This window comes from Aethalodelphis obliquidens, unplaced genomic scaffold (genome assembly GCF_003676395.1).
Source record: "Aethalodelphis obliquidens isolate GAN/ISIS:26980383/991018 unplaced genomic scaffold, ASM367639v1 scaffold4, whole genome shotgun sequence".
Taxonomy (NCBI): domain Eukaryota; kingdom Metazoa; phylum Chordata; class Mammalia; order Artiodactyla; family Delphinidae; genus Aethalodelphis; species Aethalodelphis obliquidens.
The window spans coordinates 14,512,807-14,540,717 of record NW_020837948.1 but is presented as its reverse complement, the minus strand read 5'-3'; the positions used below and the strand labels follow the sequence as shown (position 1 = coordinate 14,540,717).

The 27,911-nt window shown below is 38.9% G+C and overlaps 1 protein-coding gene across 3 annotated transcripts in view; it reads right to left on the bottom strand.

Moving 5' to 3' along the window:
• ZNF608 (zinc finger protein 608) overlaps nt 1-3,176 on the bottom strand; it is a 107,426-nt gene extending 104,250 nt beyond the window's left edge. For 2 of the 3 annotated variants that reach the window (XM_027099069.1, XM_027099058.1), the window contains exon 1: nt 609-1,175. The gene's annotated coding sequence lies outside the window, so the exon portion shown is untranslated. Of the gene's footprint in view, nt 1-608; nt 1,176-2,930 lie in introns of those variants that run through there. The other variant, XM_027099062.1, reaches the window with a different exon arrangement.
• Nucleotides 3,177-27,911: the final 24,735 nt, after the last annotated feature.

Below are 27,911 nucleotides of genomic sequence, written 5' to 3'. Positions count from 1 at the left end.
AACATCCTTAAACATGTCCTAGATCTTGCAGTTTTTAAAAGACCAGACCCTGGAAGTTCTCTAAGGCTAGTTTCAGAATGATGTTGCTAAATTTTCCTCATTTCTAATTTTATTACTTCTTTTTACAAATTGTCTGGGCAATCTGGTTTTTGTTCCCAGTAAGGAACAGAAAAAAGCAACCAATAACGCCCCCATACACATACCCCCCCATCCTCTCTTCCCCAACAGTTTATACAATTTTATTTTTGAGATATACACACACGTCTTTAAGAGCATTTCTCTATTTTAGAAAAGACAGTGTCAAATAAAAGGCTAAATATATGCCTTTTGAGAAAAAGAAATTACATCTAAACAATTCTACCGTATTCCTAGGTCACAGACTGGCTCAATCTGTTAAATATGGTGCTACTGACTGTACGGGAAACTGATTAAGACATACACTTTAAGTGATCTGCGCCAAGGTGGCCTCAATGACCGCAAATGAGTGTGTGTTTGACAAAGATCAGTTAAAACGGTTTTTAAAGGGATCAGCCCCTTTTTAACAGTTGATTGTCAAGGAAAAAAAAAATAAATATACATACACACACACACACACAGACATTGCTTACCTTTACTCCTTTATCATTTTTTAATTAGGCCAGCAAATCAAAATGCCTTTCCCACTCCACTCGGCAAACAAGCCTGTGCCTCATTTTACTTAAACACCAAATGATCAAGAAGGAAGGAACCAAATAACACATCTCAGCCAGAATAATCACTCGATAACATTATTCCACTTCCCCACCCCCCTTTTGGCAAACGGATCAGTCCTTTTCTCCTTAAAAAAATGTGTCACTGTACAGCTGGAAGATAATGTTTCACATTCACAACAGAAGCACCAAAGGGTTTTTTTCCTCTTAACAAGCATCGAGAATAATAGTTTTTAAAAAAGAGAGAGCTTAGAGAAAAAAGTTTTCCCAACTTCTCATTCCGCCTTCAGTTCCAGACTTCAGAGTCACCGTGATCAGTAAGTAATGATCCCATGTAGCAAACCTACAGGCGTCCTCTAGTAACAAGACAGAATGTGCTAACATCGGGATAAATTAGTGAAAGGGAAGAAAGAAGAAGAAGAAAGGACTGAAAATCTGGGCTGGATTCCGCCTGTTAGTCGGGAAGTGGCATTTTTCCGCCCGTCCTGACAGATTTGATTTCTTGAACTAACTTAAGAGGAAAGGAGGGGGAAGGGGATGGGGGAGGAAGGGGGAGGGAGGGAGCAGGAGGTGGAGGAAAGGGTGGGATGAGAAGTCGAGCAAGAGGAGAAAAAGAAAGGTGTGGAGGGGGAGGGGAGCAGATGATTCAGTGAGCTGATAAACCAGTTATACCAGCATTCAGGGTGGGGGCCGGGGGGCGGCGGGGTAGGGAAAATAACGGCGTTTAAAATTGGTTCAGTCTTCGAAACCTAAAGGATGTGATGTTTTCCTGTTTTATGTTGTTTTAAGAAAAAGGAACCGAGTTCCTAGTATAGTCCCCGAGGGGGGGAAAAATCCGCTGTCGTTCAAGCCGATCAGTCATGTGGTAATTCGATAATTAGAGTCAAAAAAAGATTTTTTTTTAAGGCGACCTTTTTCAGGACAGTTTTTCCCGTTTACAGTCGCAGCAAACGGTGCGTCTCCTTTTTATTTATTTTTCTCTCCTCCTCCTCCTCTCTCATCGCCCCCTCCTGTGTTTAGTCAGATGGCCCCAGAGCTTGGCTTAGTATTTTTAATTAGCTGGCGTTTGGAAGCTAAAAGCAGTAATGAATTGTTGATAGATTGGAAGTGGAGAGTCGCTTTGCTGGAAATGTCGGGGCTGGGGGAGGGGGATGGGCGAGTTAGCAACAACCAACCATCGAAAAGGAGCGATTTTGTTACAGTGCAAGCCTTTCACATCACGTGAGGATCAAGGGCTCAATTGGTTGTCGTGAGAACAAAAATGGTGACAAGCGTATCAAGAAAATACTGATCTGGTCTTTAAAAAAAAGCTGAAGGTCTCTCCCCTCCCCCGGCACACACTCTCCCCCCCCCCGCCGCCTCCCCCCACTCCCGCCCTTGCAGTGGGAGCAGCTACAAGTTATGAATGTGAAACATTTCTCGCAGATCTAGGCTCTCGGAAGTTCGGAAGGAGTGAAATGTAATGAGTACAAGAGCAAAGCAGATGTTTTAAAGAAACACCTTATAAACCTTTCCTCAGCTTATCTCCAATTTGCCGTCTTTGCCAAGGGGCAAGGGATAGGGACGACTAGGAGAGGGGGGCAGGGCACCTCCACGCTACTTGGATTTTAGGGACCCCCCCTCATGTCTTAAACAAAGAAAAACATTTTGCTAGCTCCCAATCCAGGTCCTGTAATAAACACACCATTGTTACTATTTGCGGGTTTGTTCGGGTTGGGTGGGGCATTTTTTTCCCTTAATGGTGTTTTTGCTGCTTGCTTTTTTAAGGAGGTGGAAAATGGTAATTATAACCATTACAGGTAATGGGTGACTATTCCCTTGTTTAATATTAAATTATGGGCACTAGAAGTGACAAGAGACAGAAATCGGCTTGTTCTGCCCTTGCCCCCATTTTCCTGGTTCAGTTTGGAAGAGGGTCCTTCCCAGCTAGGATAGGAGAGGGAGGGGTGAGGTGCGCTAGAGAATGGACACTGCAGATCAAGATTTGTAACTGTGTCACTTTTATTCTCCTTGGGTTAGAGCCCCAAAGGTAGTTTACTCTGTTACCCCGAGTGCCCAGTCAAGCTTAATTTGTGTGAAGAAGTTACAAATGCTTCACCCTCCACTGAATAAATGTTGTTCTCAATGCAAAAGCCAAACCCTGTAACTAGTTCCTCATTTCAATGCATAAAACTCGCACATTCCCCTGCATGAAGTCCCCGCTAAGTGCTATATAGAGACACACCACGCAACCGTACTTACGGTCTGTATTGGATCGAGTTGACCTTTTCCTTCTAACTGCATTGAATGTGTTTGGTTGCAGCCGCTTTATTTTGGAAATTATAATCTCTTCAACAAATTTATTATTAAAGAAGATGGACCATCAAATGTCACAGACCGGCCTGTGTATTTTTTATAAAAACAAAAATTCAAATTAAAAAAAAGAAAAGAAAAATTCCCCTGGTGCACACACACAACAAGCTTGTTCTGCAACACAGAAATCAGGACTGAAACACAACACACACACAGGGGGAGTGGAGCAAAAGGAGCTCCCAGCCTCTATACCTGAAAGGGACTTTTCTTTGTTCCCATTGCCCTTTCTCATCGGGCCAATCAGAGAGCAGCTTTTATGAAACTGGGCTCTCTCATTGGCTAGCTGCTTTCTCTTGGCTACTGTAGGGGGTTGAGATATACACACGTATAAAACACACACTGAGAGCGGGTGGGGGTCCGGTGGGGGGCGGTTGTGGAGACAAAGCGTTTTATTTTCCAACCAGATTGGGGTTGAGGAACCTCCTGCAGTAAGATGAAAAAAAAAAAAAATGGTGCTCCTGTTTCAATTACTACATCATTCACATAAAACACTTATTTATTAAAACAAATCTCAAACAGGCTGCGAGGAGAGGATGTCGGTAAATATAAGTTTGATTGTGTTATCTTGGGGGAAATAATGTATGTGATCGCTCGGTGGCAGAGGGAAGCCAAATGAGCCACTAGCGCGTAGCGAGGAGAAAAGGGAGGTTGGCTGTGTGGAAATGACTGCGAGCGTTTTGCCGGCTTCCATTCCGTGTTGCAAGGACTCGGCAGCGCAAACTCCCCGGACTGATTTTCTGTATTGCACCTTCTGGCTTTCAACTCTCCCCCCGCCACTTTGCCCTTCTTTCAATGGGTGTTTTTTTTTTTTTTTTTGCCTTGTGTCTCTCATTTTACTCGCTGATTAAATAAGAAAAATCGATCTGGGGGTGAAGGCGGTGGTGGGGAAACAAGTAACCCTTTTGTTCCCAGGCTTCTGGTCCACAAGCAATGAAATGTGAAAGCTGGCAACCATTTAACCACCACTACGTGAAAGGTTCTTCCCTGGAATTAGTAACAAAGCTTTTCCACCTGGTCCTAGGTAGCTCCAAAAATTTTTTTTAAATTTTTAAAAAATGAGGTCCCGGCCAACCATGTTAACACTTCGGGCTAGTCTCATTTTTTAAAAAAATCGATTTGTGGGAGATAAGTATACTAGGAAGATTAACCCGTTAAATAGTCCCAGTACCATTTTTAAGCCGAGGGATTGTCAGAGTTCCCCTTCCCCAAATATTTAACCCTCTCTTGGGGAGAGCCGGTGTCAAAGTCCTCTGAACGCAGCACCGTGCAATCCACCAAGAACACAAAAATATTTTAGAATGTATTGTAGGACAAATGCCAGCAACCAAGTTAATGGGACTCTGAGGTCATAGGACCAGAGAGGTTAATATGAAATAACAAGTTTAACAATAACAAGTATTGTACTGTAACCGCTAATATACTTAAGCTAATGTATTTATATATATTAAGCCTTTAAAGCACTTTTAGTTTTAATTTTTCATTGTTATTTACCATCACTTTTAGGAGCCGGAATATGGAAATTTTAAAGTCAAAGGGTGCACTGAATTTAATTGAAAGTGTCATGATCCCAAGTGTTAAAGATGCAGCACTACCGGGTTTGTAATTTCCACACGACAATCGCAATTTAAGAATGTGTCTTAACTGAGTCAAATGGACATATAAAGTGAATTAGAGCTAGCAGAAGATTGCTTATGATATAAATATTCAGTGATGACTTTGTGGATCAATAAAAATATTTATGTCACATGTTTTAAGTAATGTCTATTGACTCGTGTTTGAGCTTTCGATGTATTTAGTTCATTTTTTTTAATGCCAATTAGTTGTTTCACTACCCAAGATGAACTCGATTTGATGCTAAAATAGTAATAAACAGCAGTTTCCATCCTTTGCTGGGGTACATAAACTAGAGGAATGCAATCTATAATAGTCCTTAGATCTGCCTAAATAGATTTATTTTCAAAGCAAAGCCGTACATTAACAAATAGGGCAGAGAAGATAATCTGATATCCACTTATCGTCTATTTTAACTTTCATATTTGTTTTATAATTTTGAACGTACAGATTTTACAGTTTGTGTGTGTCCCACTGCTAATAGAACATGCACGTTGATTTTTAACTCTTCTTCTTTTAGAAGAGTGGTTCCTCAAAGGACCAGATCACTCAGACACTTCCTATGTCCCTGGAGTATTTCCATCTTTGGAAGCCCATGGCTACCCTGTATAATCAGCTTGGAAAAATCAATAATTAGCTTTTAAAACAACTGGACTTGAAAAGGCATAGAAAATAAGACCTGCTGAAGTTCATAAAGGGTAGAAGCAACACCTCCAACACACTCCCTTGGTAAAAGCAAATCACAGGCTCTGCAGTATAGATTTAGTGTAACTAAAACCAAAGTTTAGGCTTCCTGGTATTCAAATAATCTGATCTAACCCTTACTTCAATACTTAACCCTAATTCTTCAACCTTTTTAATAAACCCCACCTGGTTAAAGATAAAGGCTTATGCCAAATTCAATCACATATTTAACCCAAACCGTTTTTGATAAATTCAAGCATTTTCCTTCCATTCCAACATCTCCACACTCCGTTCGCGCCCCGCCCCCACCTCCTGCCCTCCAAGTTCCGCCTAGAGACTTGAATCAACCAGAGTCATTCTGCTGGCTTTGTGAGTGTTTGTTTTCTTTTGTTTGACAAAGGGGCCAATCAAGAGACATCAGAGGGCTATCAGCTAATTGATGAATGAAACTAAGATAATTAACTACCGGCTTAGAAAATCAGAGCTACTCCCCTCACAAAATTAGGAAGTTCTACCATATTTTAGAGAAGAAAATTTTATCCGCCTCTCTTATCAAGATGATAGGGAACATACTAGCCTGCGTACTGATATCCACACGCATATAGTTGATAATACCAGTACACTATTGTATAACATGTATACTTTGTAATTTTACATCTTAGTGTGTGTCTACTCAGAGATGTGGTAGAGGGGAGCAGCTGCTGGAAAGGAGTCTAGGAGGAAAGAAGAGGTGGGAGGAGCCAGAAGGATAGTGTAAAAGGAGCAGTTAAAGAGTGCTATCCCATCTCCAATAACCACCACCACCAGCTGAGCTCCTGCTTGTACTGCTTCCATTACTAGGTGATCAGAAGATCCTGGCACAAGACTTTTCCTCCTTTTTAAGGGCAAAGAGCTCAGTGCTGAGGCCAGGGGCTTCAGGCAGTAACACAGGAAAACACAGTGGTCTTTCTTTGGTGCCTATTTCCTCTGGTTTGTGCTGTATCATAAAAGGATCAGAAATAATTTCTTGGATTTTTGTTTATTTGGAAGGCAGTCTATAAGTGGGTCTAACTTTTCTAAATCTATGCCAACTTTGACACTAGAGAGTTGTTCAAGACCAAGGGGAAAAAGTGGAAAGCAAAGTTATTTAAAAAAAAAAACCTACCTAGGAATGGACTTATGAGAAAATAAACTTAATTTAGACATAATGAGAAACTTTCTGGCTGCCCAGGAAGATTGTGGAGAAAGGGTCTTATCTGTCTGGGCTTGGTTATGAACAGACCTGCCTCAAGGCTGTGGGCAAGTGACCTGGTTTCTAGGGAATATGGAATGGGTGATTTATTAAGACACCCGCACAAACGCTAGATGTTCTTCACTTTACCTAGAGATAACATCCTAACTTGCTACCGAGGAAAGGTCTTTTAGAGAAAACTCTTTTCAAACATGCTTCCTAAATCCAATTCAAGTTTCTGTATTGTTAACAATATCCATCTCTAAACAACTGTCCCCAAAAAGAGATAGGCAGTGTTCTCAGTCAAACATTTGATGTTTTTGCAATATCCTGAAATATCACTGGACCAAAAAAGAGTGCCAAGAAGCAGATGTCTAGTGGAGAGAGAGGACCTGGCACAGAAACATTTTATTTCATCCCCATGGGAATGGGAGAAGTACTTAGGGAAACAAGACACGGATGGTGTTCACCCTGCCATGGAAGATGCCTCATGAGAGACCCATGGACATTCTGATATACATTTTGTGAATACAGACATTCACACACACTGTAAAACACAGCTGTGTTAACTTTTCAGGTCATTTCTATGCTCTATTAGTTCACCTTCAATTTAAACTCCTCAGCGTAAAACAAAGGGACTCTACATCCAAGGGAGGGAGAATGATGTCTATCTTCCAAAACCTTTATAACACGGTTTTGCTTAAACAAATTGAAATGATATAAAGCAAATTTTCCATGCTCTGAGACTCACGACTACAATGAATTTTAATAGTAAAGAACTGTAAAGTTAAAGGAGTTTCTCCCTGTATGTGTCGGTATTTCCCCATTCCTTCTCCCAAACCTCAACCTGAAAAGAATCCAAAAGGAAAAGCAGCAAATCTTGTCCCTTTTATGCCATACAGTCCTAGGGAACCCAGCAAAATATTGCAAAGCGGCACATTCTTCTAAAGGAAAACATCTGTATACTGCTCACATTGAGAGAACTGTGATGTAGGTCAGTGTTAAGTATCTGAAATCTTACCTCTGCTTGCCGGGTCTTTCTGGTGTGGTGTGCGCTACTATATCTGAACGGGTGCCCAAGCAAGGTCTGCAGATCAGTTAGCAAAGGAAGGCAGTTTACATCGCATGTAATGAAACCATTTCTGGAAAAGGATTTTTCTTTTATGCCAGTGGAGACTGGGTGCCTAAAGAAGATCAAAACACAAGTTACATTTTTTTAAAACTACTTATTGGAGATTGCTGTTGCTGGTTTTATTACAATATGTATTTTACAGATTTAGGTAATAGCCCTGATTTTTCAAATCGACCTCTGTTTAGACATGTTTCACTTTGGGCTGTTTCTTGTCTGCAAAATTACAGTCATTTGCACGTTATTACAGTGGGTAGGAGACAGATTGTATTTAGCATTGGGTGGGGGAAGGGTTATTATGGGAAGTGATCTGCTACGGTCAGCACATAATTTCAGCCTGAAGAAAATTGCTTCTGAATGGCTGGTCTGTTAGCTAGCCAAGGAATGGTCACTGGGAGAAACTGAAAAACACGTCTGCTTAATCTGCATTATAGAATTATTCTCATTTCCAGAAAGATGGTTGGTGGAAAATATGATTGTAAAACCAAGCTTAAAAATGTGGAGGTGAAATGTTTTCAATGCTCTATTTGAATCTAAAACAACTACAACAAAGTACAAACCACCAAGCAGGAGAGGGCCAAAAGGCAGCAGGATACAGCCGTGTTCTACTCCATCTTTCCTCCTTGCCTCCCTTTTTCTTCGCCCCCCTTTGGTTGTTTTCAAAAATCTCTATGACTTAATGACAGTGGATTTTTATGTATGTGTAAACATTTGTGAGAGTAACACCAAATACATTGATAAATGTATCTCTTGCTTTCATACGTATATGACTACATGAAAAAGATTTCCTAATATAGCTTCTTTTTGGAGGGTGGCAGAATCCCCTTAATTGTGAGAGTATTTCATACGCTCTTGGCACTAGAATTTAAGGACTTTCCCACACTTTACAAACTACATTGTATTTGTGCGTACTTCACAAAGCTGACAGATTAATAAAGCAAGGATGAAAGCGTATCAGAAATTATAGCCCTTGTCTAATTTATAATTTAAATCAAACCCTTATGAATCGCCTAGGAAGTCTTAACATACTTGGTTAGAAAAATCAGGAGACAGGTTTATTTTAAAGAAAAATAAAAGAATACGATTATACTCAGCTCCTTGGCTGCTGAGTAACACTTTCGTTGTGAACAACTGTGCCTCTTTTGTTTTCAAAACAAGCTTTCCTAAAGGATGAATCACTACAATCATTTGGAGAATATGCAATAAACAACAGAAAGCCAGAAACTTGTTTTGCTATTTTCTCAACAGAGCATTTCCGTCCCATCCTCAGCTCAGCTGAGCTTCCAGTCCACCAGCCAATCATCATTATGGAAATATGGTTCTCAGCCTCCTGATTGGCTGATTCCTGGGCCAGTATGTTAAGGTTTCTTCAGCTCAATGAACACTGCATACCAGCCTGCTCTGGGGACCCTCTTCTTCCAAAAATATTTTAATCACCTTTCTTTTCTTTCCTTCCGTCTTTTTTCAAGATTCTTAAAATCATCCAGGGAAGAACCTTGTATTCTTTTTAAAACACTTTTAAGACGTAATGATCATATTGGGGATCTGCTAAGAATGGAATTTAATGTCCAGGGACATTTGTTCTAACCATATTTTAATGTTTTCTATTTATTGGGTTCTCATGGTGTTTCCTTGGATTTTAGAGGAATTCCCACACAAGTTACATGAACAAACTGTTCTAACACATGCTTTAATTTTTTTTTCTTAAACATTACCTGTCCCAACTAGAATTCTTTTCTCTGAGATTTTTTAAATTTAAAACATGAAATTAAAACACTTAATACTGAAAAGTAATCGCGTCAAACAATTTTTAGGAGCAAAGAAGACAATATATTTTCCCTCACAATTAAGGCAACTTATCTATAATTTTTTTAATTGTTCAACATTTTACATTGTTATCCCCCAAAACCCACAAATGTCTTAAGGATGCACAACTTTTTCAAACTTAAAAGAGGTTTGTAATTTAAGACAGTGAATAATAATGGGAAATATATGTGCAACTTACCATGTTCCAGAAATTCTTCCTAATTCTTCGTATGTATTGATCCATTTAATCTTCATAACAGCCCCATGAGATATCATCATCAGATGAGGAGACTGAGACAGAGAAAAGATAAGGAGCGTTTTCAAGTAACAAAGCCAAATCTTGGTGGAGCCAAGATTTAATGGAGGAAGACTGGCCCGAGTCTGGTTGCTTAACCACTGCACTTGACTGCCACCCACACATGGTTCCAGACAACAGTTCCACCCATTTGGTTGAGCATAGAAACATTAGCAGGTGACTGGTGACTTCTCTTCCTGAAAGAATAATGAATTCAACTGCTTTTCAATCAAAGAAAAGCCACTGTGTCTTCTTTCCACCAGAGATTAATACTATGCCAAGCAGAAGATGTGGCACCTAAGACTCAGGATTAAAAACAAGAAAATCAGTTTCTTGTTATTATGCAACTGAAATGTTTGAAACATTAAAAAAAATTACAACGATGGGTAGCACAGTGAGGTTAAAAATGACATACGACTGGTTATTTATTTATTTTTTTTTGCGATATGCGGGCCTCTCACTGTTGTGGCCTCTCCCGCTGCGGAGCACAGGCTCCGGACGCGCAGGCTCAGCGGCCATGGCTCACGGGCCCAGCCGCTCCGCGGCATGGGGGGTCCTCCCGGACCGGGGCACGAACCCGCGTCCCCTGCACCGACAGGAGGACTCCCAACCACTGCGCCACCAGGGAAGCCCACGACTGGTCATTTTTGAGACTGGTGATGTATACATTGGAATCATAATATTATTCTTTATGTAATACACACATATATACTTGGAAATTTCTATATTAAAAGGGTAAGAAGAAAAGCTACTAGGTCTTTGAGAAGGAAGGGTTATTCAGGAACACAATTTATTCCTTGGCTTTGGAACATTTTTGGCATTAACCTAATAGGGTAAAATTCTCTCAAATGACAATGCTGTGTATACAAACAAGCAGGAGTCGATTATACTTGCTTCCTACCATTTGTTTACTCAGGTTTTTGTTTGGTTATTTGTTTTAGGTCAAATTCACTTGCTGGGCTATATATGGTAAAAATCTGTAATGTTCTACTTATATTTTCAACATGCACTATTTGAACACTTTGTAACTTTCTATATAAACTATTTCAATCACAAAGGAAAAAAAAGAAAAGAAAAATTCCCCTGGTGCACACACACAACAAGCTTGTTCTGCAACACTGAAATCAGGACTGAAACACAACACACACACAGGGGGAGTGGAGCAAATCAAAACCACAGTGAGATGCCAACCTCACAGCTACAAGAAGGGCTATTGTCAAAAAGACAAAAGTGGGGCTTCCCTGGTGGCGCAGTGGTTGAGAGTCCGCCTGCCGATGCAGGGGACACGGGTTCATGCCCCGTTCCGGGAAGATCCCACATGCCGCAGAGCGGCTGGGCCCGTGAGCCATGGCCGCTGAGCCTGCGCGTCCGGAGCCTGTGCTCCGCAACGGGAGAGGCCACAACAGTGAGAGGCCCACATACCGCAAAAAAAAAAAAAAAAAAAAAGGAAAAAAATCAATCCCACATAGAAATATATTCAATAGAAATTAAGAAATGAAGATTCAACATTTCATCACAGGTATATAATACACTGGGAGAAAGAAAAAAGTATTTGGTAATTTAGATTTCTTCAGGGCATGTTTTCTGTCTTATTCAAAGAAATAGAGTTGTAGAAGTGAAACCAACAGTTCAGATACAGAATTAAATTCTTTAAAATAGTAACATACAGTGAAAGACACTATATAATATAAGCAACACTGAATAGAATTAGACTAAATGAAGAGAAAAATGTTTAATCTTTACACAAAGAAGGCTATGACACAGATTAAAAAGAGCATTGAAGAAGATGAAATCATGGTAACAGTTACTATTCTTAACAAATAGGATATAATTTTGTGAAATAATGAGATTATAACACAAGGAGTCACTGATAAAACTGTTATAGCAGAAAATGGATAAATCATTAAATATAATGAGATTTAACTATCATTGTGAGAGAAATGATATGTAATTAGAAAAAGGAATAGAATATAAAAAGAAAGCAATGTTTCTGCGGTTCTACATTACTAAAAGTCTAGTGATAAAAGAGGAAAGTATTTCGAGTCTATAAATAAATTATGGACACAATTATCATTAATTATAATAACAATAGTCCTCTCAAATCCAAACTCAGGACCTGGCAACCTTTCATTTTACTTAACAAACACCTGTATAGCACTTACTCTGTGAAAGGCACTATGTTAAGCATTTTATAAATATTAACCCATTTCCTGAGATTAAGTTTGAGATATTCATTCAACCTCTATTGTGTTATACAGGTTCACAGAAAATACAAAAAGGAATAAGACATCACATCATCTCTGATCTAGAGATGCTTCAAATTTCATAGTTGAGGTAAGACACTTGCCAAACTCCAGAGAGGATTTAATTTATGATAGTCTGTAAAAAAGTATTACTTTGGGGAAGAAGAAGAGCTAACATTATCTAAAGAGTCAGTACAGACTCTAGGAAAGAAGTAGGTGAAATTGTTGTCCCACATTAGGATGCAGCTGGAGGAAGGTCATGCCAAGAAGAGGAAACACAGCGAACATAGGTATAGAGGCAAAAAAGAAGAGAACAGCAGTGTTAGTTCACTGCTTACCTAGATCACAGGGACCCTGAAGGGGAGGAATGGTGGTCAGATAGATGTAGGTTGAAGGCTTATTGTAATAGGGCCATTATGAATCTGCAGAGAGGTGTTTTGGTGAGGGAACTATGGAAGCTGACATCCAGCTCATGCTCTGTTCACCAAGCTATGTGCTCTGGCTCTGTGCTGGGTCAGACTAAGAAAGGGCAGCCTTTCATAATGTATAAAAGGGTGCTCTCAGCCAGACTGGGCTGGACGATGGTCTTTATCCCGTGATGAGAAGTCTGAGTTTATCACAAGGCAATGAATGGCCTAGCTTTAGTAGGCCTATGGAAAACTCTTAAATCTCTTATAACATGATGCCTGGCAGAGTTCTTGGAAATTGTAATGTTCAAAATATGTTTGTTAAACTAATGAACTTATATTGAACTTCTAAATGTGAGAAGAGTAGAAAGGATTCCCAAAAAACGCAGGGGATCATAATGGTTAACGAGCAGCCCAAGGTGTATTGAGATAATATTCAAGCCAACATGTAAATTCAGCGGACAAATGATAACAATAAACATGTAGTAAACCAACTCTGAACTTAGAAACTCTCAACTTAGAAAGTACAATTTCTATAAGAATACTCTACAGCCAAATTAAATAAACTAACCAGAACAGAGAGAGGTCTTTATGAATGTAAACCTGTTGAAAGATAGGTCTTTATGAGTGAAAACATGTCGATTGAAGCAAAATATGTCAACAAACAGAACATAGGGTCAAAAATGGTCTCCCTGGGGAACACCAACATCTAAATTTGGGGTAGAAAATACAACTGCTTGAATGATGAATGAGTGAGCAGAGAGAATAAAAGGAAAAGCAAAAAACCAACAGGGAAGGGATACTTCTGCGAAGGAGAGAGTGATCAACAATTCAAAATGCATCGGGAAAATCAAGTAAGTGTGAGACTGAAAAGCCTCCATTGGTTTTTACTTGGGAGAAAGACTTAGTGATCGTAGAAAGAGCAACATAAGCAAAATGGTAGCAAAAACCAATGGGTTCAGGACTGAAACAGAGGGGAGCGAATCAAGAGATCAAATGAAGCCTACTCTTTTTAGAAGCTTGCTGTTGAAAGGGAATAGAGAGGGTAGTTTGAATAGGGTCTGGGAGGAGACTTTTATTGTTGTTGTTAATATGAAACAGCCTTCAACACCCATTTTGAGAGAAAGGAATCGGTAGAGAGAGGAGTTGAAGTTTTAGAGGTTAATTGATGAACACAGATCTGAGCTGAGAAAGGAGGGTCAGGGAAGGAGAGACCATTCAGCTGTGTCTGCCGCAGGACCATTCCGTCATGAACAAGTATTTCTAGCACAGAAAACCCAACGTGGAGGGAGTTAAGTGGAGACTCAGGGAGCTGCTTGAACAAGGAGACTGTCCCTCATGCAGCAAGATCACAAGGACCTCAGTGGAACCCAGAACAGTCACAGCAGGCAATGAAGTGAAATAGCTAATATGAATAGAGACCCAGATAATCAGAATTTTTTATTCAGATACCTAGAGTTCTTAATAATTCAGTATATCCTGTAACTTTCTGGGAAGCTGATGAGTTAAGGAAAAAGAAACTTGGGATATTAGAACAGATTTGTCTTGCCAAAGTATAAAAATTTTAATGAGTGTATTGTTTTAAATTAGTCTCTCCCTTTCTTAACAGGGTTTAGACCATAAAAATAAGAAGGAACTTTCCATTCCAACTTTACATCCCACTGGGTCATATGTGTCTAAGGTAAAAGGCTTCTGTATTTACAGCTATTTGTAAACCCAAAGTGAAGGTTTGTCATTGACCCACATTTGAGGCACCTGCCTCAATATAAAATGTAGCTGACACCATTAAAATCTTACTAGTTTATTTTACATTGTTATTTTATTCCTTTACTTAAATATCATTTATCAAACACCAAACTATATTCTAGACACTGTGCTAGACTTAATACAAAAAATAACTTTATTGGCTTATTCTTGAAAAGGACCCATTTTTTATATTTTACTTTCAAATTTTTTAAAAAAGTTGGATGGTCACTTAGTGATGAACGCAATTCTACAAAGTCATTAACCCTTGCACTCTAGAAACAAGAAACTAATTAATGAACTCCCTGCAACCCTCAGCTGAGGCATAGGTCAGTATCAGAAAACAGGGTTCAGGATGTCCAGTTCCAGCAGCAAGGTTGTCAAAACCATAGGTAACACCAGGTCACAAACAAAACTTCCAAGATGAGACTGTTTCAAGAAGAAAACAAAAATAATCTGCAACCTCAGCAGCCATCTCAGAAAATTTATTTAAATTCAATAGAATAAATAGTGAGTAAGAAAGAGGAAAGTTCCTAGGATGATAAATATCATTTTGCTGCCAATAGAATCAAACTATATATTAAAGATGATTATACAAAATATTCTAAAAATATTTCCCCAAACATTCAAAGATGTTCTAATGGAAAAAATAATTAGAAGTGGTATATCATTCACAAGAGGAGTCAGAAAAGATTTATGGAAGTCATGAAATATCAGAGCTCTGGAAAAAATATTATAAAAAGGAAAAAATGTAGGCACTGGATATGCATGTAATATCTGATAAGTCTTAAAACTATTAAATGAATTAGCAGTGGAAAAACAGGTTACCTAGCACTTCTCAGACCTTTAAATATATATTGTCTATTTTTCCATTTGAAAAGTTTAGCATATAATTAGTGTCTGACTTAAAAAAAAAAAACAATTTTATTGAGATAGAATTTACGTACCATAAGATTTACCCTTAATTTTAAGTGTACAATTCAATGAATTTTAGTACATTTACAGAAATTTGCAACCATCACCACATCTAATTTTAGAATATCCCCATCTCCCTAAAACCTTGTGCCTATTTACTGTCACTAATGGGGTTTTAAATAATCATTTTGGAAACAACATTTAATGTTTTGATACTCTAAAACATGGTATTCACATAAAAGTTACGATTGGAAAATGAGTTTGGTATTTCAATATGACCATCACCATCTAAAATATGCACATTTTGGAAACATCTGGATAATCCTTCCCAGAAGTTGGTATGAGAGGTTCAAGACATGATAAAGCAAAATCTTGATGTATATTTCATAAAAATTATCACAGTTATCTTTTTTGAGTTACTCAGCTCTGAATTCATCCTTTTTGCCCACTTGGTAAAAGTGGATCTGAGCCTTTTAAATAGTTTTCCTTGCAAGCTGGCACAATATTAAACTTTGTTGGTAGAGGGCACTAGAGAGACATTGAAGAAGGGAAGGGTTTTGCATCCTGGTTCTAGCATATTCACTCACCAGGCTCCTGCAGTATATGGTGACCAGCAACCTCCCTTGGCACCCAGGTGACCAGCACCATTGCTAAACGCCTCTTGTGAGATACTTCCCTGTGTACAGATTTCGCCAACACTCTAGGGAGCAGATTTCCTGCAAGTTCTGCTGGCATGGCCCCGCAAAGACTTCTCCGCCATCCAATGAACCAAGGCCATGTGTCTCCAAAATGTGTGGATCTCAGTTCTGGGTGTGAGGGAACAGAGAACTCTTCCTTGGGTGCTTTATCTCAGCACTAGGGATAGTGGTTGTATTATACTGTATTATTTCTGATATTATATTACATATTATATCTTTTATTCTTACATTTTTTTAAAGTTCTCGTAACTTCTTATTAGCCAGTCCCTCATTACTACAATCCCCTGTTATACTTAATAATTATTTATATTAAACTTTCCCTGCTCAATTACTATTTGGTTCCTCTCCCTGATTAGATGAAGACTGATATAAAAATATACTGTGAGCCCAAAATATCTGCTTTTTAAAAAATCTTTATAATCATTCCTTTATCAAAAGACAGTTTAACATCCACTTACTATAGACCAATAAGTGTATCTAATATCTAGAAAGCTATGGCTAAATTTAGGAAGAGAATCTATAGTAATTTTGAAAGGAAAAAGAAAATCATGGGAATTCCCTGGTGGCACAGTGGCTAAGAATCTGCCTGCCAATGCAGGGGACATGGGTTCAAGCCCTGGTCCGGGAAGATCTCACATGCCGCGGAGCAACTAAGCCCATGCACCACAACTACTGAGTCCGTGTGCCACAACTACTGAAGCCCATGTGCCTAGATCCTGTGCTCTGCAACAAGAGAAGCCACTGCAATGAGAAGCCCGCGCACCCCAATGAAGAGAAGCCCCTGCTCGCCACAAACTAGAGAAAGCCAGCACACAGCAACAAAGACCCAGTGCAGCCAAAAAAATTTAATAATTAATTAATTAATTAATTTTTAAAAAAAATCACAATGCTGAGTTGTGATAGACCAAACACTGGACCAGAACTGAAGTGACCTGAGAATCTACTGATAATTTCAGCCACTGTTCTAATTACAGCTATGTAGCAAACAACCCCCAAATTTAGTGGCTTAAAATAACAACCAGTTTTATATATTTCATGATTTTGAGGGTCAGTAATAAGGGCAGGTCCTGCTGACGAATCTTTCTCTTCTGTGTGGTGTTGACAGAGGCCACTTGGTGGTACTCAGTCAGAGCATGGGCTATTCTAGAGAGTCCAAGACAACTTCATTCACATTTCTGGCACCTTGGAGAGGTGCCTGAAGGTCTGAGCTCAGCTGGGACTGTCAATCAAAATACCTACACATGGGCATTCCAACCTGGTAGGCTCACAATGGTCAAACTCTTTACACGGCTTCTCAGGGCTCCAAGAGTGAGACCTAGTGAATGAGGTGATAGCTGCCTGGCCTTTTAGGATCCAACCTTGGAAGGCACTTAGGTCACTTCTCTGGTTCTGAGGAGTTTCTTGGGAGCTTTGCAGTGCCAAAACCAGGAGTGTCTTGGGAAACCCTAGTGCCATACTGTATCAGTTCCGGTGGTCACAGGCCCATCCAGATTCAAGGGGAAGGAACAGAGACTCCACCCCTACAGGGGTCTGTGAAAGAGTGTCAAAAAGAATTGAAACTATGTTTTTATAAACACCCAGCCAGTTAATCTCTCTGTGACTCAATTTCCTTATTTAAAAGAAATAAGAGATCTATAGAAGCAGCTTCTAAGCCTTGATCCACCTCTAAACCTTGATTCTACCAACAGGAGACAGAAAAGACATCAAGAACTATTGTTAGGCTATAACAACTCACTGTTGGTGCATTTTGCTTGGAAATAGATTACTGTATTCAAAGAGACCCTCACATCACTTTTTTAAAAATTTATTAAATTTCACAATTGTGTGGGTCTTTTAAAAATGAATCTTGCTCAGCAAACCTGAAACTCCTTTAACTAGTAGTAACTTGTTTTCAATTCTAAGAATTTTTCTTGATTGTATTCTTTCTTCCATTATCTGTCTTCTACCTATCTGGAAGTCTGAGTGAATACTTACTAAAACTTGTGGGTATATCTTCTGTGTTTCTTAACTATTTTCTCATACTTTCCCTGTTTCTGTCTGTATTAGCTTACTAGGACTGCCATCATCAAATACCACAGACAGGATGACTTAAACTACAGACATTTATTTTCTCACAATTCTGGAGATTAGAAGTTCAAGATCAAGGTCTCTCTCCTTGGCTTGCAGATGGCTGCCTTCTTGCTGTGTCCTCACATGGCCTTTCCTCTGTCGGCAAGCATCCCTGGTATGTCTTTTTGTGTGTCCAAATTTCTTCTTGTTAGAAGGACACCAGTCAGGCTAGGGCCCACAGATATAACCTAATATAACCTTAATTACCTATTTAAAGGCCCTATCTCCACACATAGCTACATTCTGAGGTACTAGGGGTTAGGATTTCAACATATGAGTTTGGAGGAAACACAATTCCGCCCATCACATTGTCATTCTGAGCTGCATTCTGGTAAAGACGTGGGCTCAGTTTCCCTGTGCACTGACTGGACCATAGCAAATCCATGCTGCTACTTCTCCTATCAAGGATTTTTATTTCAATAGTTATAATATTTTATTGACGTACAGTTGATTTACAATATTGTATTTATTTCAGGTGTACAGCATAGTGATTCAGTATTTTTGCAGATTATACTCCATTATAGGTTATTATAAGATAATGGCTATAATTCCCTGTGCTATACAGTATATCGTTGTTGCTTATCTAGTTTATACATAGTAGTTTATATCTGTTAATCCCATATCCCTAATTTGTCCCTCCCCTCTTTAATAATCATAATTTTTATTTCTGAAAATCTTAATGTTTCTGTTTCACATCAGCCTATTCTTTCACGAATATTCTCTTGAATATTTCACCCTAATTATTTTTTTTTCTAGTTTAAATACACGATTCTATTATTTGAGACTTTTCCTCAGGACTTAATTCTTCTGCTTCCTGAATTTTGAGCCTATTTTTCAAAATGTTTTCCTTCAAATATCTGGTGCTATCTCACCATGTAGGGAGGAAGAGTATACTCCTGGCTTATATTCTGGGTTGGGAGCTTCTCTGGGCATCTGTAAGCTACCTGAGGTGCCACCTGTATGGCACCTGTAAGGACTCCCACTTCAGAGATCCTTATTCAAGGTTTTATTCTAGCAGCAAACGCTACATAAAAGGAAAGGACAGCAGTCGAATCCAGCATATATTTCCCCTCCTCAGTAGACTTTGTGTTACATGGGGTTCCTCTCCAATTTGAACTCACATGCTAGAGGCCTTCACTTCAGTTTCTTAAGGAGTTGGACCCTATAGTACAGCTTTTTCAAATGCAGCTTCTCAGGTGCCCTGAGAATTATACTGGGACCCCTATTGAACTTTATACATGGTAGGTCATTATTCGGATTACTGGTATCACCTTTGTAGTAGCTTTCTTCTATCCACTGGTTTCTATCTTCCAGGAATTTCTCAAAATATATGGACCTCTCATGGTAACCCATGTTGTTTTGCAGCCCTCTGAAAAGATGATTTTCTATCATTTCAGTGGAGTTTAGGGTGTAAGGGGAATTACATAGTATGTTTACAGCACTATATTGATAGAAACCCTGCTGAGTTTTAAATTGAAGAAATAAAAGTAATCATGCTCATCTTAAAAAGCTTAAAAAAAAAAAAGGATAGAATACATATTATATGAAGTAAAAAGGCATAAGCTTCCTGTCACTCTCCTCCTAACCACATTCCGTTCTCTGGTAGAAACTTCTCCCAGTAGTTTAGTAGGTGCCTTTCCATAACTTTCTCCCATGCATTTACAAGTACGTAAATGATATATAGAGTTTTTTTCCTGCTAAACCTGGAATTGCACTATTACAACTTTTCTGCGATTACTTTTTCACTTAAAAATAAATGATAAACATCTTCTCAGCTCAGTACCTATAAATGATTTCATTCTTTTTCTTTTTATGGCTGCATAATATCTTCAGGATAGAAATACTGTCATTTATGATGTCAGTTCTCCAACTGATGAATTGCATGGACTGAATATTTATGTCCTCCCCCATCCAAATTCATATGTTGAAATCCTAATGCCCAATGTGATGGTATTTGGAGGTGGGATTTTTGGGAGTTGCTTAGGTCAGGAGGGGGAAGCCCTCATGAATGGGATTAGTGCCCTTATAAGAGACCCCCAAAGAGCCAGCTTGCCCCTTCTGCCATGTGAGGTTACATTAAGAAGATGGCCATCACCAAGGAAGTGCTTCATTGAGGAAGTGGGCTCTCACCACTGGTGACACCTTGATCTTGGATTATTAGTCTCCAGAACTGCAGAATATGAATTTCTCTTGTTTAGAAGCTGCCCAGTCTATGATATTTTGTTATAGAAGCCTGAACAGACTGAATGGATATTTAGGTTGTTTTCAAAAAAGCTTATGTTTTGATATCAACACCTCAAAGAGTTATTAAGTTATTATACAAATCAGGAGTATCAAGTAACATTTTATATCCCTACAGAAACTATTCTTAAACCACTAGTAAATATGGAAAGTGGAGGCTATTCCAGAAAAAGTCATTTAGTTGTCTCTTTTATGCTTAGGATTCAAATTATGAGACAGAAAAAACTAAGTAACAGCGGCCATGGCTGAGCATGAAAGCAAACGTCTCATCAAATATTTGCTTTACATGGGTCATTTGAAGTTCTATCAACTCTGAGCACATTGCCTTAAACTGCTGAAAATTCAAAAGTAGTTGTGCTACTGCTCTCCTTATTGTTCCTCATTCATTCCATATCAGCTTACTTCTATGAGATGTTTTATCCTAATATTTATTTAAGCGCTCTGTGTGCCAGGCATCGTACTAAACCTTTAACCAGAGTATTTCATTTAACCCATAACCAACCCAGAAAGGTAACTTTATTAGCTGTTGATCTTGTGCAAGTAATATAACTTCTTTCAGCTTTGGCTTCCTTGTAAATAGAAAAAGGACCATACTCTAGTATTAAATAAGTTAACACACATCAATTGAGCTTTTACTATGTGCCAGGCATCCTAACTCAGGCAGTTACTTGCAGGATTAAATGAAATAATAAGTGTAACATAATACTTGGTATAAAACAGGCATTCAAATGGTAACTCCTATTATTGTAGCTAGAAAGACAGCAAGCTTGAATTTGAACCCAACTCTATATGAGTCCAAAACCAACTGCCACCCCTTTTTCTTGTGAGTCCATGCTATCTTCCTAAAAACCAACATCATATGACTGTACCTGTACTCCACTGTTCTTTTCACTCGTTTCTGTAATTCAAGCCATACAATTATTCCAAGGTTAAAAAGTTAAGTCTAAACCCACCATGGTTTCTAGTCCAAATAATTTTTTTTTTTTTTGCGGTACGCGGGCCTCTCACTGTTGTGGCCTCTCCCATTGCGGAGCACAGGCTCCAGACGCGCAGGCTGTGAATGGGGGCAGGCACCATGGAAAGAACCCTGAATTCAGAGTTAGAATCCCAAGTTCTTGTCCTAGATGTCACCAATCAACTGTGGTACCTAGGGCAAGCCACTTACATTTTCTGCTGTGCCCCAGTTTTTCTTGTTAAAAACTGGGACAATAAGGCTTGCTCTACTTACCTCATTAGTTTGTGAGGGTCATAAGAGATAATGTGTATGAATGCACTTTGAAAATATAAAGCCATCTGTAAATGCAATGCATTTTCATTTTATATGTGGACTAGTGAAACTATCAAATAAGCCTGTAGTTGGATGATACTGCATCTTGACTGCTATGGGTCATACAAACAGGTAGAATAAACTTACTAATATTATATACTGAAATTGCATTTCCAGGATGAATTGATAGAGGAGTCAAATCAGTTCTATACATATGAGCTTAAGAGTATGTTAGAAACTGATATTATAAACTGATAGCTATGGGGGATGTTGAGATAAAGACAAAATAGCAAATGTGCAATCTAGATCAGTTAGTTTGATATTTGATAAAATAATAGTGAGGTTGAATACTTTGCTATAGTAGAAATTCTTTGAAAATCCAACCTGACCAGGTATGGAAGTAAAGATTACATAATTAGAATCAAATGTTTTTAGCTGGAAAAGACCTTAAAGAATATTCTACTCTGACTCCCTTAATTTTGTAGCTGAAAACGTGAAAGCTCAGCTTGCATGTATTTTGCCCAAGACCACATGTTTGAGATGGTAGCAAGATTATTCTAATATTCTAGCTACTCAGAGCCATCTTTGAAACCTTTTTTTTTTTTTCCGGTATGCGGGCCTCTCACTGTTGTGGCCTCTCCCGTTGCGGAGCACAGGCTCCGGACGCGCAGGCTCAGCGGCCATGGCTCACGGGCCCAGCCGCTCTGCGGCATGTGGGATCTTCCCGGACCGGGGCACGAACCCGTGTCCCCTGAATCGGCAGGCGGACTCTCAACCACTGCGCCACCAGGGAAGCCCCTGAAACCATTTTTTAAGTCCAGAGTGAGAGACTGGCTCACGGTGGTGGCTGAATTAAGAATCTGGGATTCCAGAGATGGGCAAGATGGATAATGCTGGTGGTGCTGGGTTAGGAGACTAAATGAAGTTCACAGACAGCCATGAATAAAGGCAGGTTTGTTGATTGATCCATTCCAATGAAAGAGCAAAAGTGGGTCAAACAAATTCTGAAGGCTAATGAAGGGAGACCTTGAACTGGAGACAAGGTAGACATAAGGAAAAGATTCCATAAATTAAGACTGGCTAACCACACTGGGCTTGGGAATAATAGTAAGAGAATAATGATACTTCTACTTCTTAGCGCTCAGAGCTAACTTTTATTAAGTGCTATGTGCCAGGCATGGTGCTAGGTGTTTTACATAATTCTCTTTTTAAAATCTCTCACTCTCACAAAATTGAGATGGGAACCATTATCCCATTTTGGGGAGAAGGAAATGGAGACATAGTAGGAGAGTTGGAGCTTGGCCTGCACAAGTTCGAAGTCCACATGCTCAACCGCTGCGTTCCATGACCTCCAAAGAAGGCAGGAACAGTAAGAGGACTGGATTTAGCAACACCAGTCTTTGATTCATCCACTAGTTGGTAGGGGTGCAGTGTATGACTTCCACAGACTATCAATGAACTTGAATACAATAAACTACCCAAAACCTACATCGAAGCTTTGTTTCAAAATTATAACTTCACATTAGCATCTTGCACTGATTCTGTGTCATTCATTTGCATATGATTTTTCATTTTAGTGTAGATATGATAAAGTAGATGTAGAGAGTCACTGGACATTGGCTTGTAATTCATTCTAGTGGATTGATGTTTATACCAAATGAAAATCAAAATAATCAGGTCATTTCTATACTAGTTAAATATTTATAGAACTATAGAGTCAGAAATCTATCAAATGTTGATATATCTGGTTAGAAGGAGCTATTTCTAGACATTCACCATATTATCAATATCCATTCATTCATTCACTCAACAAATATTTCTTGAGCATCCGTTGTACGCCAAGCTCTGTTATAGACACCAGGTATATCTATTATAAATACCAAAGTCCCTGCTGTCATGGAGTTTACATTCCAGTGAAAATGAGAAATAAGTAAACAGGTAAATAAAAATGATAATTTCAGATAGTAAGAAAACAGAAGAGGATGATATGAGGGAAAATGATGGGGGCAGGAGGAACTTTAACGCTCTTACTGCCCCCACTCCTTCATTAAAAAATCAATGAAGAACTCCTTTCCTAAATGTGGAATATTCCTCTGGATTGGGTTTAAAATAAGCAGCAAAAATATGCTTGCCTTAAAGGGAATATTAACTAAGAATTTCCCATCTAAAACAGGGCCAGCCCCAGAAAAATCATGTCCTGGTTCTGTGTGATCATGGGACGCACAAGAGGAGGGCTTACTGGGCATCTTCCACTCCATCCCTGGCCATCTTCCACTCCATCCCTGGCCGTTTGCTGCAGCCTCTTTCAGGGTAACGCAAAGCTAGGATTCCAATCAGCTGTTTAAGACTGGTGAAATAACTGACTTCTGTGGTCTCCCTAGTTCACAAATAAAAACATGGGACGTTGCTTTCCTTTGTTTTATCACAGCCATTGATAAAATTAGGCTAGGTTGATAATACAGACTGGCATTCAAAAGTTACCAGGAAACTCCCGACATTGGCGGGATCATTTTCATAATGTTGCCATTTCACTGTCATAAGCAAAAAGGCTCCAACTGGAAAATAATGCCTGTTCTGCTTTATCATGTAAATGCAAACCATCGCTGAAGTTCAGAAGCATAAAGCTAGGGAAGTGTGGAGTTCTAACCAGATAGATCCATGTGTCTCTATGATTAATACGGAAATGATGAACGCAAACTTTATGACTTCAAGATAAGCTGCAATAAAAATTTGGCTCAAGATATGGTTTTCATGAAAAAAAAATTCTTTTAAAAAATCCACAGTTTGGGGGAATAAGACTGGGAGGGGGAAAGAGATTGTGAGGTAGAAAGAAGGGAGAATTGTGAAGAGGAAGGAGGAAGTCTGCAAAAAAAAAGTGGACTGTTAGGAAGAGACACTGATGTTCAACCTGGGCCTTGACCATGTACACATACATCTCTTACAATAAGAAGCCTCTGTATCAACTTGTGGTTGCCAAGGGGGAAGGTGGTGGGGGAGGGATGGATTGGGAGTTTGGGATTAGCAGATGCAAACTATTATATATAGGATGGATAAACAACCAGGTCCTTCTGTATAGCATAGGGAACTATATTCAATATCCTATGATAAACCATAATGGAAAAGAATACAAAAAAAAAAAAGAATATACATATATATATATATATAACTGACTCACTTTGCTGTACAGCAGAAATTAACACAACATTGAAAATCAACTCTACTTCAACAAAATAAATTAAAAAAAAAAAAAAAAAGAAGTCTCTGTATCGGATTTACATGGAAGTCCTGACAGGTACAACAGTCACCAATGGAAGCTGCTCCTTCTAATCACAAAAACAGAACCAGCAAAAAGAGTCCACTTTGAAAGATTTCATTTGGTTTGAGGCAAAATCACATGGGCTCAGTCAGGGGAGCTGTCCCCAGTGTTTTCCTCAGAACCAGCACAAGGACTATATTCCTTTCAGTTGGTCCTGAGTCCCTGTGGGATACAGGCACCATCAAATGCAGACTGACATCTATTTGTAGCACAACTAAAAAAGGCAGTTTCATTCTGAATTATTTATCATGGCAACATTTTGCACATATTAATCATGCCCAGCTTTATTAGATTAGGCCAACTGAAGAAATATATACACCTGCCTGTCATGTAAAGCCCTTCATCTTGGGGAGCAGACTCCCCAGGGGGACATCGCAGGAGGTAAATTGAATACTGAGTAGTTTATCTTGTGGTGGGGCCTGAATTGGAAATTGAAATTCCTGCATGGACATCGAATTTCACATCAGAAAAGAGAACCTGGCTCATCTCTCTTGGTTACCTAGGTACTAATCACTCTAGAAACTTAAGATTTACATGACTATAGCTGTTCCATGCCCTTTATGTTGGAGCTGGGCCCTTTGTGATAATGTTCCTCAGGCTCTTTGAGTTCCTCAGATGAAAGGCATTCTACAAACACAAACTATCACTTGCCTAAATCAGCCAAGTAGCTTGATACTATTTCTCTCCATCTTCGGGTTTGTCAGAACGGGACAGGAGAAAGCAAACGGGACACAGAGAGATGAAAGGATGGAGATTAACAGGCAACTGCTTTTTAATCAGATAAGGCATGAGGATGCACAGCTGATAGGCCTGATTTCTATTATGAGAAAAAAAATACACCCGGGGTTGTTCTCATTGTACGCAAAATCTCAGAGGAAAATCACTTTCATAAAAACAGGCTGTATCTCAAATGCTTTTCCTAATTCAAGTTCAGGAAAAAAAAAAAAAATCACTTCATGCCACGTACGAGACCGGCACTAAGAAAATGGGATTGGATTCCTTCTTCCTCCATCCCCCCCCCCCCCCCCCCCCCCGCTTTTAACCTTGTTAAAGGAAGAAACTATGCATCTGAAAAGAAAAACACGAAGAGGAGACCCAGTGCCATTACTTTGGAGAGCTGAGAGGTGGAGAATGAAAAAGCCATTGGTCTCAGTTTTACTGCCACAATGGCCTTTTATGAGAGGGATTAGACACGCCAGGAGCTGGCGAAGCATTCACTGGTGCCCGACGACAATCTGGAAGAAGGACGATAAAAATCAGTTTGTCGTAAGGTTAAATCACCAAAGACTTCCTAGATTGGCTTTTCAGATTGTTTTCCCTTTGGAAAGAAGATGAAAAAAAGAAAGAAATATGGGCACAAAGCTGATTTCTTTTTCTTTCCCTTTTTTTCCCCCTCAGTGCAAGATGTAGCATTCAGAAAACATGTTGAGCGAGCTGAAGCATTAAAAAGATCAGTCTTTGGCTGGTGAATGAAAGGCTGTTGTGTGTGTGACTCACATACTAAATGGAAACCTGCCTTCAAAGCCTATTTTACTGCCTAATTATATATACACAAAATGTAGCTGTCTGTTTCAATCAAATCATAGGAAAAGGAATAAAACTCCTCTAAAGATGCAATTTTCATGGTTTGTCATAACCTTAGAAACACTGCTAATGCAAAAGAAGGAAGTACAGCTGCATGGTCCAGATAAGGCTCCAGTAATTGTTTTTCTTTTAATTATTACTTTATAAAGACATTATACCTCCTACTCTGAAGAAGGAAAATTAGTGTCCTCTGTCTCCTCTTTTTTTTCCCCTCCTGCCCATTTTCACACCAAGCTTGTTGATACGCATTTCAGCTGTGGCTAGAAGCCAACGTAGCTATGGAAATAATATTTAGGTAACCACCATAACTACAGGCTCTCAAAGGGCTCCGGGGAGGATGCCTTTTCCAAATTTATGTTTTGAATTGAGTAGAGCCTTCCAAAGCACAAAATTGAGTGCCAGGGATCAAGATAACACGCTTAGACCCAAACAACTGTGCGTCCTTGGCTTTCATGGAAATGATTTCTATTCATGACAGCGAATATATTTATTTTTTAAAATTAGGAATTGCATGAGCATTTCCATTGTTGTCATCCTTGCTGAAGGATGATGTAATAAAATACACAAAAGGCGTTTTGCTCTCTAACATTTGCTCTCTAACATTTTATCTAACATTTAACATTCATTTTATCTGTACAGATCTTTTTTGTACGATAACCCGAAACTGTAAAGTTTAATAAGCCATTACTAATTTACATATTTTCATAGATTCAAATCATTAAAATGCAATGATATTTTAATGGCTTAATATATATCTAATTGTGGATTAAAACTTTTTAACACTGGAGACGGTGCTGAACATACTACCAAGGGGTTCCAAGTACCTAATTCAGAAAGCACTGGTAGCTGCTAACATTTCTGAGGGAAACATAGAGTTACTAACATTTCTGCGGGAAACATAAAGTTTATCACTGGATGAGTAAATTGATTATCTTGTAATGTGCTTGTTTTTAAAAAGTCATCAATTTAACTACACCTACCACTCTTCTCCTTAATCTCTTCCAGCCTACCCCCAGTTCTGTCTCTAGCCCTATTAACTTTGAAACCTGCTGTATTAATCCATAGAATAAACAACTTGATGAAGAATTCTATGATAATTAACTGGAATGATCATTAAGCTACTCTCAATGACTCTGAAAAATCCTGGGGCATGAGAAATATGGAGAAAATCAGAAACAGGCAAGAACTAAATAAGGCTTACGTCTAGAAATCACTGCCTGCATTCCAAATTCCAAAATGGGATTTGTGACCTATTGAAAACAAATGTGCATACGTGTTCATAGCAGCACTATTCACAATAGCCAAAAAGTGGAAACAATCCAAATGTTCATCAACAGATAAATGGGTAAACAAGTACACACACATACACTCATACACAGGAATATTACTCAGCTATAATAAAGAACAAAGTACTGATATATGTTACAATGTGGATGAACCTTGAAAACATGCTAAGTGGAAGAAGCTAGACATAAAAGGTCACATAATTTATGCCTCCATTTATATGAAATATCCAGAAGAGGTAAATGCACAGACTCAGAAATCAAATTGGTGGTTTTAAGGGGTTGAGGGTTGGAGAGAATGGATAATCATACTGTCATATCTCTAGTTT